The sequence below is a fragment of the Diabrotica undecimpunctata genome, chromosome 3 (genome assembly GCF_040954645.1).
Source record: "Diabrotica undecimpunctata isolate CICGRU chromosome 3, icDiaUnde3, whole genome shotgun sequence".
NCBI classification, from domain to species: Eukaryota; Metazoa; Arthropoda; class Insecta; order Coleoptera; family Chrysomelidae; genus Diabrotica; species Diabrotica undecimpunctata.
This window is the reverse complement of record NC_092805.1, coordinates 52,645,104-52,656,377: the sequence shown is the minus strand read 5'-3', so window position 1 is coordinate 52,656,377 and position 11,274 is coordinate 52,645,104. Positions and strand designations below refer to the sequence as shown.

The window sequence follows — 11,274 nt, the reverse complement described above, 5'->3', positions numbered from 1 at the left end:
CTGCGTCGTAAATTTCTCGGCAGTAGATAGTAGGATGTGATAGTAGGAACATATTGGGAATACATCATTTATGTTTTAAAGTCACATAAATATAAATTTTGAGTTTGATGTTGATATTGAGAGTAAACTAAACGTAAGGCCAAATACTTAACATGTCTGAAATATTTTCGACGAAGCGTTAAAGGATTTTGGCAAAATACTGTCAAAGGGACGTGGTGGAATATCGGGCTTAAGAATATTGGGTAGACTATCTATTTAAGATGTTCTTGAAGACTTGTCATGAGAAATTAAAGTTTCCGTTATGTCAACAGGTAAGGAGGTTGTATTAATGATTGATCTTGTCGTTTTGTTCAGGTAAGGTGTTGGACTTTTAGGTAATAGTAGGCGTTTAGAATGATTGTGGCATGTTTTATAGACAAGAAGAATGATTAGATTTGAATTTGATTCTGCTAAAGATTCAGTGACAGTGGTAGAAATGAGAGTGTAAGGAAAGTTGTGAATCACTATAGTGAGTTTCAGAGCTGTAGAATTTGTAATTGGGTGTGTTAATTTGCGTTTTTGAGTTTAGATCTTGGATTCAAACATTTTTAAGACTGGGTGTATGAGATTACACGGTCAAAACTATCCCATAATACGGGATGTACATTGAAAGAATGAATAGTGTTTGTGACATTTAGTTTTTCTAAGAATTTGGGAGATAGAATAAGATGAACTATTATGTTTAAGTTTTAGAAATTTGGAAACGACTTTGTGATTTTGATAGGACTTAAGGAATGTTGAGTCGCAAAAGAAGCGATTCCTGTAAAACTCCTTCCTGTAGCGGCGAATAAAATGTTTTGAACGGCTTTTTGTGGTTAGTCCAATTAAACCTGGTTTAATTACCTGATTAGCGTCCGGTTTCTTCAATATAGACACCTTTATAGACAATATAGACAACAAAAACCGCTTTAGCTGCCTTTCCTAATAGGAGACGTTGGTCTAAAATGGCTTACTCGGTTAAAACCACATATATCGACTTTTATAACTAAACGCGATTGTTTTATAGACATGCCTTAAGTTACGTTTACATATAGCGACATAATGCACGTCTGTTCAAGAAATATGTAAAACTAGTTTTAGTCACCCTGAAAAATATTTGTTACCGAAACTAATATTTCGATATCCTTAATGAGATGAAAAAAACCTAAGTGCGGTTAGAACAGGTAAACAAGTAGAAATTTTTCATTTATTGTGATGTGTTCTTTGTATTTTTAAATTTAAGGAAAACAGATTTTTGGTCTGTAAATAAAATATTTCAGATAAAATTTGGTTGCTGATCAAATCTTTTCCACATGTTTTCTCAAAACACTTCACTTCGTTCTTGACAGTCAGAAGTGATCAGGGCAACATTCATTATTTTTTAATCACTGTGTGTTCTAGCATTCTCCAGTGCCACTAGGTTGACTACTGGAAGTGCAATCATTATAGCGCTAGCATCTCGTTCTAAACATTCCTAAGGTATTGATGGCACACGCGGGCCCGACCAGAGGGGGGGCAGGGGGGGCAAAATCCCCGGGGCCCAAGGGGGCCCGGGCCCGGCCGTTAGCAAATTAAAAAAAATCCTTTTATTAAAATATTTTACAACAGATTGAATTTGCTTGCAGTTTTAATTATGAAATTATTATAAGTAATATTATGCATTTGGAAAAGGCAATATGCAAGAAATTATTTCTTTGCATAAGTCAAATTAACAAAAATATATCGGGAATACATTGCGCGTGGGAGCCCCTGATCGTCCAATATTTTCAAAGAAGACGTAAAGGAATATGAAATCCATGAACGATTTTTGTAGTTTTCCGACTGCAATGAAAAAACTGGAAAAGACATCGCAAATCTAATCAAAGAAGTTCTTAAAAAATATGACATATCCTTAGATGACTGTAGAGGACAGGAATTCGATAACGGCAGTAATATGAGTGGCAAGTATAAGGGTGTTCAGACTCATATTTTAAAATCAAACCCTCTGGCTGTGTACTCACCATGTGGATGCCACAGTTTGAACTTATGTGGAGTATGCGCTGCTGAGAGTTGTACTGAAGCACAGACTTTCTTTGGTGTTGTTCAGAATCTGTACAATTTATTCAGTTGCAGTCCGAAAAGATGGGAGCTTCTGAAAAAGATAGTAGGATCTTCACTGCACTCATTGTCTGATACGAGGTAGAGCGCTAGAGTAGAATGTGTGAAACCAATAGCGGCACACATAGGCAAAATCATTGAGGCAGTTTTATCATTGTTACATCTTAACGTAACTGTTGAAACGAGAGCCACAATCAATGGGGTTTTAGAATATCTTAACACCTTCAAGTGCATCGTCATGGCATCAATTTGGGTGAAAGTGTTGGTACCCATCAACTACAGAAGTCAACTACTTCAAACTATGGACGCTACTTTGGATGTTGAGAGTAGTAATATAGAGAGCCTAATTGATGATTTAAGTGCCTTAAGAAATAACTGAAACAAGATATTGCAAATGCTTATGGTATCGAACCGGAACTCTCCACTTCCCGTGCGAGAAAGAGGAAGACCTTTCACGATGAAACAGCTACAGAAGATGTAATGTTAAATTTATCCCCGGAAGAACGCTTCAAAACAGAAGTTTTTTACACAATAATTGATGTTTTGGTGGCCAACCTAAAAACGAGGTTCACAGCACTGAGAGAAATCGAAATGAAATTTTCATTTTTATGGAAGTATAACGAAATGGACAAGAATACGATCTCAGAAAGTTGTATAAGATTCGCCGAAGAGTACAATTCAGATGTAAGCAGGGATCTAGTTGATGAAATGATTTACTTGAAAACTGTTAGTAAATCAAACATCTCAGATACGTCGCTGAAACCAGCAAAACTTTTGAACAAGCTCGTGTACCTTAATGTGACAAATCTTTTCCCCAATGTGTGCATTGCTCTTCGCATATTCTGTTGCCTAACAGTATCCGTTGCTCAGGCCGAGAGATCATTTAGTGTTTTGAGCTGAATTAAGAATTGTTTAAGATCCACTATGGGTCAACAACGATTATCTGATTTGGGACTGTTAAGCATAGAGTCGAAACTTGCAAAAACTCTTGATTTCGACCACGTGATCCAAAACTTTGCGGATATGAAAGCAAGAAAAGTTATGTTGTAACCATGTTGTAACTAACAGTTCTATTGTAAATAATTAAAAACAAAGTTTAATTGTTAAAACTGTTTTAATTTTCTTCCTTCCTGTGTCAATAGCATGAGTGTTCACTATTACATATCCCAGTTTATGAGTTATCAGATTTTTGGGAATTTTCGTTCAACTGGGTTTGGGGGGGTGGCCCGGCCGGGTCTCATCCCCGGGGCCCGGCCTGGCTCTGGGCGGCCCTGGGCACACGCCCATCATCTAAGCGAAACTTAGAGTAAGGAGTTCCACAAACAAATTATTTTAATTGTGTTATTATTTGATTAATATGTATTTATTACTTGACTAATTTTCATACGATTGGGAGTGGGTCGATTGGGAGAACGTAAAACTGCCGAGTACTCAGATCGAACAACTAGAACATTTAACCATAAAAACTTTTTCCTCAACAGATAATAATAATAATTCCTCGAGATTTTTTAAAATCTCAAGTATTCTTATCTTAGTTATATCTTCGAGTATTATTAGTAAAAATCTTGTTATATTTCCATCTCGTTGACCTCGTTGCAGTATGGCCTATATGAAAAATTCTCTGTGTATGTTCTATTTGCAAGTATAGCATTCAAGCCCATGTTAAATATAGTTTTTTATTTCTTACCGTTCCATACCTGCGTATGGAATGGTTTTTTATCATATTGTATTAAATCCGAATTTGTTTTACATTAAGTGTGGCAGTGACCTTGCGTAATAAAAATTGTGTACTACCGAAACAAGATGACCTCCCAAATTAAACAAGTGGAAACGATTAGCATTAATTGATTAAACAGTTCTTTTTGGTTAGTATGAATGTGAGTTGAATGTTTTAGGAACCAGTATGTACCTATAACCTGGTATTTTGAAATAAACAAAGTAAAATAAACAAACTATTCAAATAAAATTTGTTTTCTAAAGGAGGGTAAGAGTACAAATTAAAAGTAAGTTTATATTTATTTAGTTGCGCATATATTTACTGATAATCATTGATAGTGACTTGAAAATACCATTTTCAATTTGTGCTCGTCTGAGAATATATTGTTGACTTTAATTTAAAAATGTGTTTCATTTGTCTTAATTTTTTTATTTATTGTTCCCATTTTCTCAAAATTTCTATTATAAATTTCTCTGCTATTTCTTGTGTTTCTTTGAAGTTTTTTAAGCCTAGCTTGTCTTTTTTCCTTTACTGCAGTTCTGTATTCATCATCATACCATTCCGCATTTCTTCGCCTTTTGCTTTTCCGACAATTTCCTCTGCAGATTCCGTTATTATTGTTTTTAGTTGTCTCCATTCTTCCTCTGCAGTATTTATAACTATAATACATAAATATTTAAGCTGCTTGTCATTATAACTTTTGTTGGGACTTTTACAAATTTGAATTTATGAGTTCAGTTTTTGAAATCGTAAAATCGCTTTGTATTTAAAGCTGAATATTTATGATATTGTCCTTATTCTCACAAGAAATAAAAGTTTTGCATTTTTAGAAAAATTATTAATAATAAAAAGAAACTCAGACTTTTGAAGCTATTTTTGCAATAATTAAGCATCAAATTAAAAAAATAACCTTAGAAACCCCCACTTTAAAGGATTTTCTATGCTTTTTTATAAAATTGTGTCTAAATGTCTGTGACTAAATGACGTTTAGTCTTCTGCATATTTTGTTTACTGTTATCACCAAATTTATCAAAAGCAATTGCTCTCGTATATCATGTTTTATTGGAGAGAGGTTGTAATTTCTGATATTGCAACCAAATTGGTTAAATATGAATATTTTGTATTTTGAGTTTTTCCATCAGTTTAAACGTAAAATGGGGTGATAAGAGTTGTAGTTAGTCGATGGCTTGTTCTGCTTTTTATTGGTATAATGCTGAAAACTTTCTGTTGGTTCAAATTATGTTGAAAAGATTTGAGGGCTTTGTTAGGGAAGGGACGGAAATTTTTTTTAACGATATAAAAGAATAGAGGGTCCTGCAATTGAATTTTTGCATCTAGGGAAGACATTTAGTAGTTTTTCTTTTAATAAAGGAGTCATTAAAGCAAATTCAAATTTTAAAGATATTTATGCGAAGATTGGATAGTAGAGATTACGTTATTAATTGTCTGTTATTAAACTATTTTGCTCAAATACGGTTGGAAAAACCTAATGATTGTAAAGGTCTAAAATATTCAAAACATAAATAAGGTGATTTTGTCTTTTGTTTTTCCCAGTCTACCAGTTTCAGATTTTAAGACTTTAAAATATTAGATCACATCAATCTTAAGTAATGTACGAAGTTAGAGCTCGCTTTTGTTTTAGACTTCTTATGTTAATCAACTTTATACTATTTATTATAGTTCTTGCTTATATAGTTACGTTTTCATGTAACTAAATAGCATTTGGTTATCCATACTATTATTCAAGCTATTATAGCTAAGATTTTAAGGTAGTATGATTTCTTATGTACTTATAACCATTCATCGGACGATCAGAAATTGTAAATAGTTATTTTTTTTTCTTTAGTATAATAAATAAACACTTGTTTTTGTAGGATATGATTTCAAAGAAGTTGTCAAATGGCTACGAAATGCCGGGATTGGCGTTTGGGACTTGGATTTTACCCGATGAAGAAGAATTTGAAACAGCTATAAATTCAGCTTTAGAATGTGGCTATCGCCATATCGACACTGCTTACCTCTATCAAAATGAATCGTTACTTGGCAAAATCCTTAAAAAATGGTTAACTTCTGGAAAGATTAAAAGAGACGAATTATTTATAACGTCTAAACTACCCATGTTTGGAAATAACAAGGACAGAGTTGAAAAATATATAACTAAATCTTTAGCTGATTTACAGCTGGACTATGTGGATATGTATTTGCTCCATTTTCCTGTGGCGACTGTCGATGGAACTTTCGAAACACCTATTGATAAATTAACTGCTGAAGACACGAATCACTATATACTTTGGCAAAAGATGCAAGAACAAGTCGAATTAGGCCGAACGAGAGCGATTGGATTATCTAATTTTAACCAAAAACAAATTGAAAATATTCTTACATTTTGCCGAATTCCTCCATCTTGTCTACAAATAGAAACGCACCTATTTTTACAGCAAAAAGGATTAGTAAGTTTTTGCCAAAAAAATAAAATAGTTGTAACTGGATATGCTCCAATTGGCACGCCAGGAATAAATAAGTTCTTAACATCCATAGGACAAGAGGAGAAAATATTACCTAATGGATTAAATCACCCTCTTATTAAGTCAATTGCTGAAAAGTATAATAAATCTGCTAGCCAAGTTATGTTGAGGTATTTGATTGAAAGAGACATTATTCCTATTCCAAAAAGTTGTAACCCGAAAAGGATTAAAGAAAATATTGAAGTTTTCGATTTTGTACTGTGTTTTGAAGATCTGGAGCAATTAGAAACATTAGATATGGGAGAAAAAGGTCGTGCGTATGATTATGCATATTTTCATGAAACAGTGCGGAAATCTTCTGAGTTCCCATTTTAATGTTTAGACTAGGCAGTATCTGTTTTGGGTTGGGTAAATCGTATATATTCCTATTTTTTGCTTTAATCGCTTGGAAATATTATTAGAAATGATAATTTCAATATGCGCACACTTCAAAGAATGGGCTAAATTTCTAATTAAACAATTTGTGACAACAATTATAAAAATACAATATTTTTCTCCTTTCCGTTACATATCTCAGCAGCTATGCATTTTAGAAAAATGTTGTAAAGATAAAAAAGTTTTGCAATTAAATTGATTACATGATAAAATTGATTGCAAATTAAAAAAATAATTTTTATTATTGCAAAAGTAGCAAAAACTTAAAAAAAAAGAGGTCAACCATCAATTTTTTTCAATAATCTTGTTCAGGTGTTTAAAAGCCAGATAGAACCTTCAAAATGTAATCAGAAAATTGTTTTAATATAAAAAACACTACCCAAATTTCACCACTATTGATTAACTATTTTTAGGCAAAATAATTTTGCTATCTTAATTTTTGAAAAAAGGTAATAATTTTCAAAAGTGGTTCAAGAGTCAAAAAAAAAGTTTTAAATACTTAAAAACGACATTTAGAATTTCAAATAAAATTCAAATCATTGAAATCAATGAACAACTGTTATAAAATATAATATAAAAAATTTTTTAAGTTAATAAACAAATAGAATAACTGTTTCAATTAACATTTTTTTTTTCTAAACGTAGGTATATCGAAAGTTCAGCAAAAGACGCGTATTAAAAAACACATTAGGATTGGTCAGTTTGTTCCGAAGTTTAATCAAAGTTGACTGGCATTTACAATAGTACGGTTTGAGGTCTATTTTTTAACCAAATACCTTTGTTGGGCCCATAGTCCAGGATATGACGGTAAAAATAGTATAAAACCTCAGAAATTTTTTATATGCATCGATTTTCAGGAAAATTTGTGGATACGCGCAATATATCCTCCACTTTAAAATCTACCCTATGCCAATATGTGCTAATTATTTTTTAGGGGGAAAACTAGAGTATCTTTTTTTTTCCAAATTAATACAAGTATGAAGCAAAGTTTATAACAGATACGAATCACGCTAAAATATGTTGGATAAAGATTGATTGATGCTCTTAAATATTATTCACTCATTTTATTAATTTTGAAGCTCATTTATTGTGGCATCCTAAAAGAAACAGATGGTAAAAGGAGAAAAATAAAAAAAGCGGCTGTAATTATTGTGTTTATTGAGAGTAAACTAAATGTAAGACCAAATACTTACCATGTCAGGATATTATTATGAAGTTTTTTTCCTGACATTTTTCTCTTGATTTACTATGAAATCACTAATAGGAGAATTTTACTGTCATCATGACATGTGATCGTCTTTTTAAAGACAAATTACATGCTATGATTTTTTCTGACGGATATCCTCAAGTTAAAGTTGATTTCATGTAATCGAATGAAATATCTTACAATAAAGTCGTCCCAGGAACGCAACTCAGCAATATTGGCAATATCATTCTAAAGTCATCTAATTTAAAATGTATAATATATGTCTGAATTGTCAATATAAATAAGTCAGGTAAAATAAAATTATTAGAAGAAATTTGTTTAATTTAAACTACCTAAATCTTACAGCAGGTTTAATTGAGATACATTAAGTTTCGAGGATTGTGATATGTAATTTTGTATATAACCACCCTCTATTATGACATTAAAAATTTTGACAAATTATTGAATAGCATATTTAAATAATTTATTATATTTCTAAAACATTAAAAAATAATTGTATATTAAATCCACAAAATTTTTCATAAATATTTACACATATATAATCATAAATCCTCGTGAGTACTGACGTCATTATCAATCTCTTCCTCTGCTTGATCTACAATTGGGGAACTATTGTAATAATTGTCTCCCGATCATCCAATGCAAGTTGCATTGCAAAAAAGCTTAACTTTTCGGCAACTGCATGACGCACCACAACCACTTTTGCAATTACAAAAAATTAATTTTTATAATTTCTTCTGGTGCAGGCTTTTATTACATTCTGATTGGTTGCAAAGATCCTTCAATAATTTGCTACCCCCAATTAGTTGATCGAATTTTTCTGTTGCCAAGCCCCACTTGTATTTGATAATAAGTTCTTTTAATGTCCATAAGGAAACTAAATTCCTGTAGCTGGCTGTATACTATATATCACAAAAAAATTATTTAAGAATTCCTTTATAAAAGGTATAATATTAAAAACCCGATCGGGCTACATCACAGAACGTTTTCAGAATTATTTTGGATTTCGGAATGTAACTCAAAGTTAATTTAACAACGATTTTTACCCATATATTTAGTGGCTTTAAACATGTACATCTAGATAGCACTGATGATGAAATATTAATTCCAAAAATGTTCTGTGATTTAGCCCGATAAGGTTTTTAATATTATACCTTTTATAAAAGATTTTTAAATAAATTTTTTCTCATAATGTGTTTATTTAGGGCATATACAGTGGGAACAAGGGATGATAGTTTGACAGCACTGTTTAGGGTATCTGCTTAAGACTTTTCCAAGTATTCGACGTTTCTCAACTTATTTATTTGTATATCTTTGGCAGTTCCATATAACAAGATTTCACACTACCTTCCAAATTTCAAAATATCTTCTAGTTCAGCGTTGTTATTATAAAATGTCTTTTTTCAATTAAAACTCGAATTTTTTTTACCTTTATTTTAGAATGAAACTATATCAGATCCAGTGAAAGAATGAGACAGAGTAATTAATTTTGCGCTGTTTGAATAGCCAACTTTAAAAACTTTTTGATGAATATGCCGTTTATGATGCACTTCTTGTCCAAGCTGTAAAGAAGAAACCGTACGAATTTTTGAAAACAGCACAGCGTTATAAAGGGCAATGCCTATAGTAACCTCCAAGTGTTTGCAACTCCAAACTGTTGGTTATAATTTTTTTATGGCACTTTTAAGGTGCAAAAACGGTGTTTTTTGAATATTTTTATTTTTATTCTATCAAATGCATATCTTAGGGTAAAATGAGCCAGAATATTGAATGAAAGTATATAAAAAGCTTTATTTTGAGCTATATTACATTAAATTTATCCCAATAGTAGCAAAATTAACGAATGGCGAAAAATAAGAATTTTTCGCCATTTTTAATTTTTGAAATAACTTTTGTAATTTTTTTTATGCAAAAAGCATTATATTGTAGCTCTTTTAATTAAAAATCGACTAAGACTTCCTAAGATCCGATCGGTCAATTTCTTTTCGAGATACGTTTAATCGTTCATAAAAATTCCTAAAGTTTTATAAATTTGATAGGGTCAGAACTTTTTTTTTACATAAACTAAAGATCTATCTTTAAACGGATTCTCTTGTTGGTTAATTGATTGAGTTTACCGAAAGTACAAGCTGAATTAAGCCGAAATGTCAACCATGAAATAAAATATTTCGGTTTGGCAGTGTTTGGGTGTTTTTATAATATGGATATGTTGTATGCTTCAAATATAAAGAGAGAAAGCTTTTAAAAAGGACATTTTAATTATACTATTTTATGAATTCTGTAATTTTTAATTTATATGAAACAATAACGAGTAAATATTTGTCTCTTTCGAGATTAATTGCTAACATCTGTTGCAATCTGGCAACTGCTGATTTGACGATTGCCAAATCTATCAAAGGGCAATTGCCAAACAAAGTTTCCAATAATTAACTGCAAGTAATCTTCAAAGAAACAAATATTTACTTATTCTTGTTTTATATACCTAAATCAAAAATTGCAGAATTCATAACATACTGTAATCAAAATGTACTTTTCTAAAGCTTTATCTCTTTATATTTAAAGCATACAGCTTATACACGACAACACTACTAAACCGAAATTGTTTATTCCATTTATTACCATTTTTAGTCCGTTTGACATTTGCAGCTATAATCAGCTTGTACTTTCGGTAAACTCAACCAAATATATTTTTATATAGAAATGAAAAAAATTGCTCAAAAAGTTTTTCAACCCTTTATTTATTGCTTTGAAGTAGAAGCTACTTTTGCGTTATAGAAGATAAATATTAAAAAAAAATTTCTACGACCAATAGAAGTGGAGTTAGCTTAATTTGTTTAAAAATCACATGTGCTGTATTTATAACAATTAAGAATTAAAATTGGTACCATTTAATAGTTAAAGGCCTATGTTATATGAGGATATTATTTTTATTTAAAAGAAACTCTATTTGTAGTCAAAAAATATAAGTAAAGTTGACTGTTTTCTCGAGTAGTCGAATCAGCTCGGTTTTGGCTGGTTTTAATGTCGGCCTAGCGCACTTCAAATTCGCGGCGCTCGGAACAGCTTATCCACGTCTTCGTTAAATATGGGCCAATTTTTTTTTATATGGAGCAGTGGAAAGTCTTGTGAACATTGACGATATTGTTTTTTGCTGCGATTTACACTTTAGTGACCATTAACATTTCTTTTTAAATTACTTTTAATCATCCTTATTTTACGTAATACGATATATTTTTTTATATTAATAGTAAATATTCATATTAAATTTATTTTATAAGATGTATTTAGTGGATGTTATTTTAATTATTTTTCAATTAAAGAATAGAATGTTTAAA

At 31.1% G+C, this 11,274-nt stretch overlaps 1 pseudogene; it reads left to right on the top strand.

Moving 5' to 3' along the window:
* Positions 1–3,756: 3,756 nt before the first annotated feature.
* On the top strand, positions 3,757–8,130 carry LOC140436802 (1,5-anhydro-D-fructose reductase pseudogene; annotated as a pseudogene).
* Positions 8,131–11,274: the final 3,144 nt, after the last annotated feature.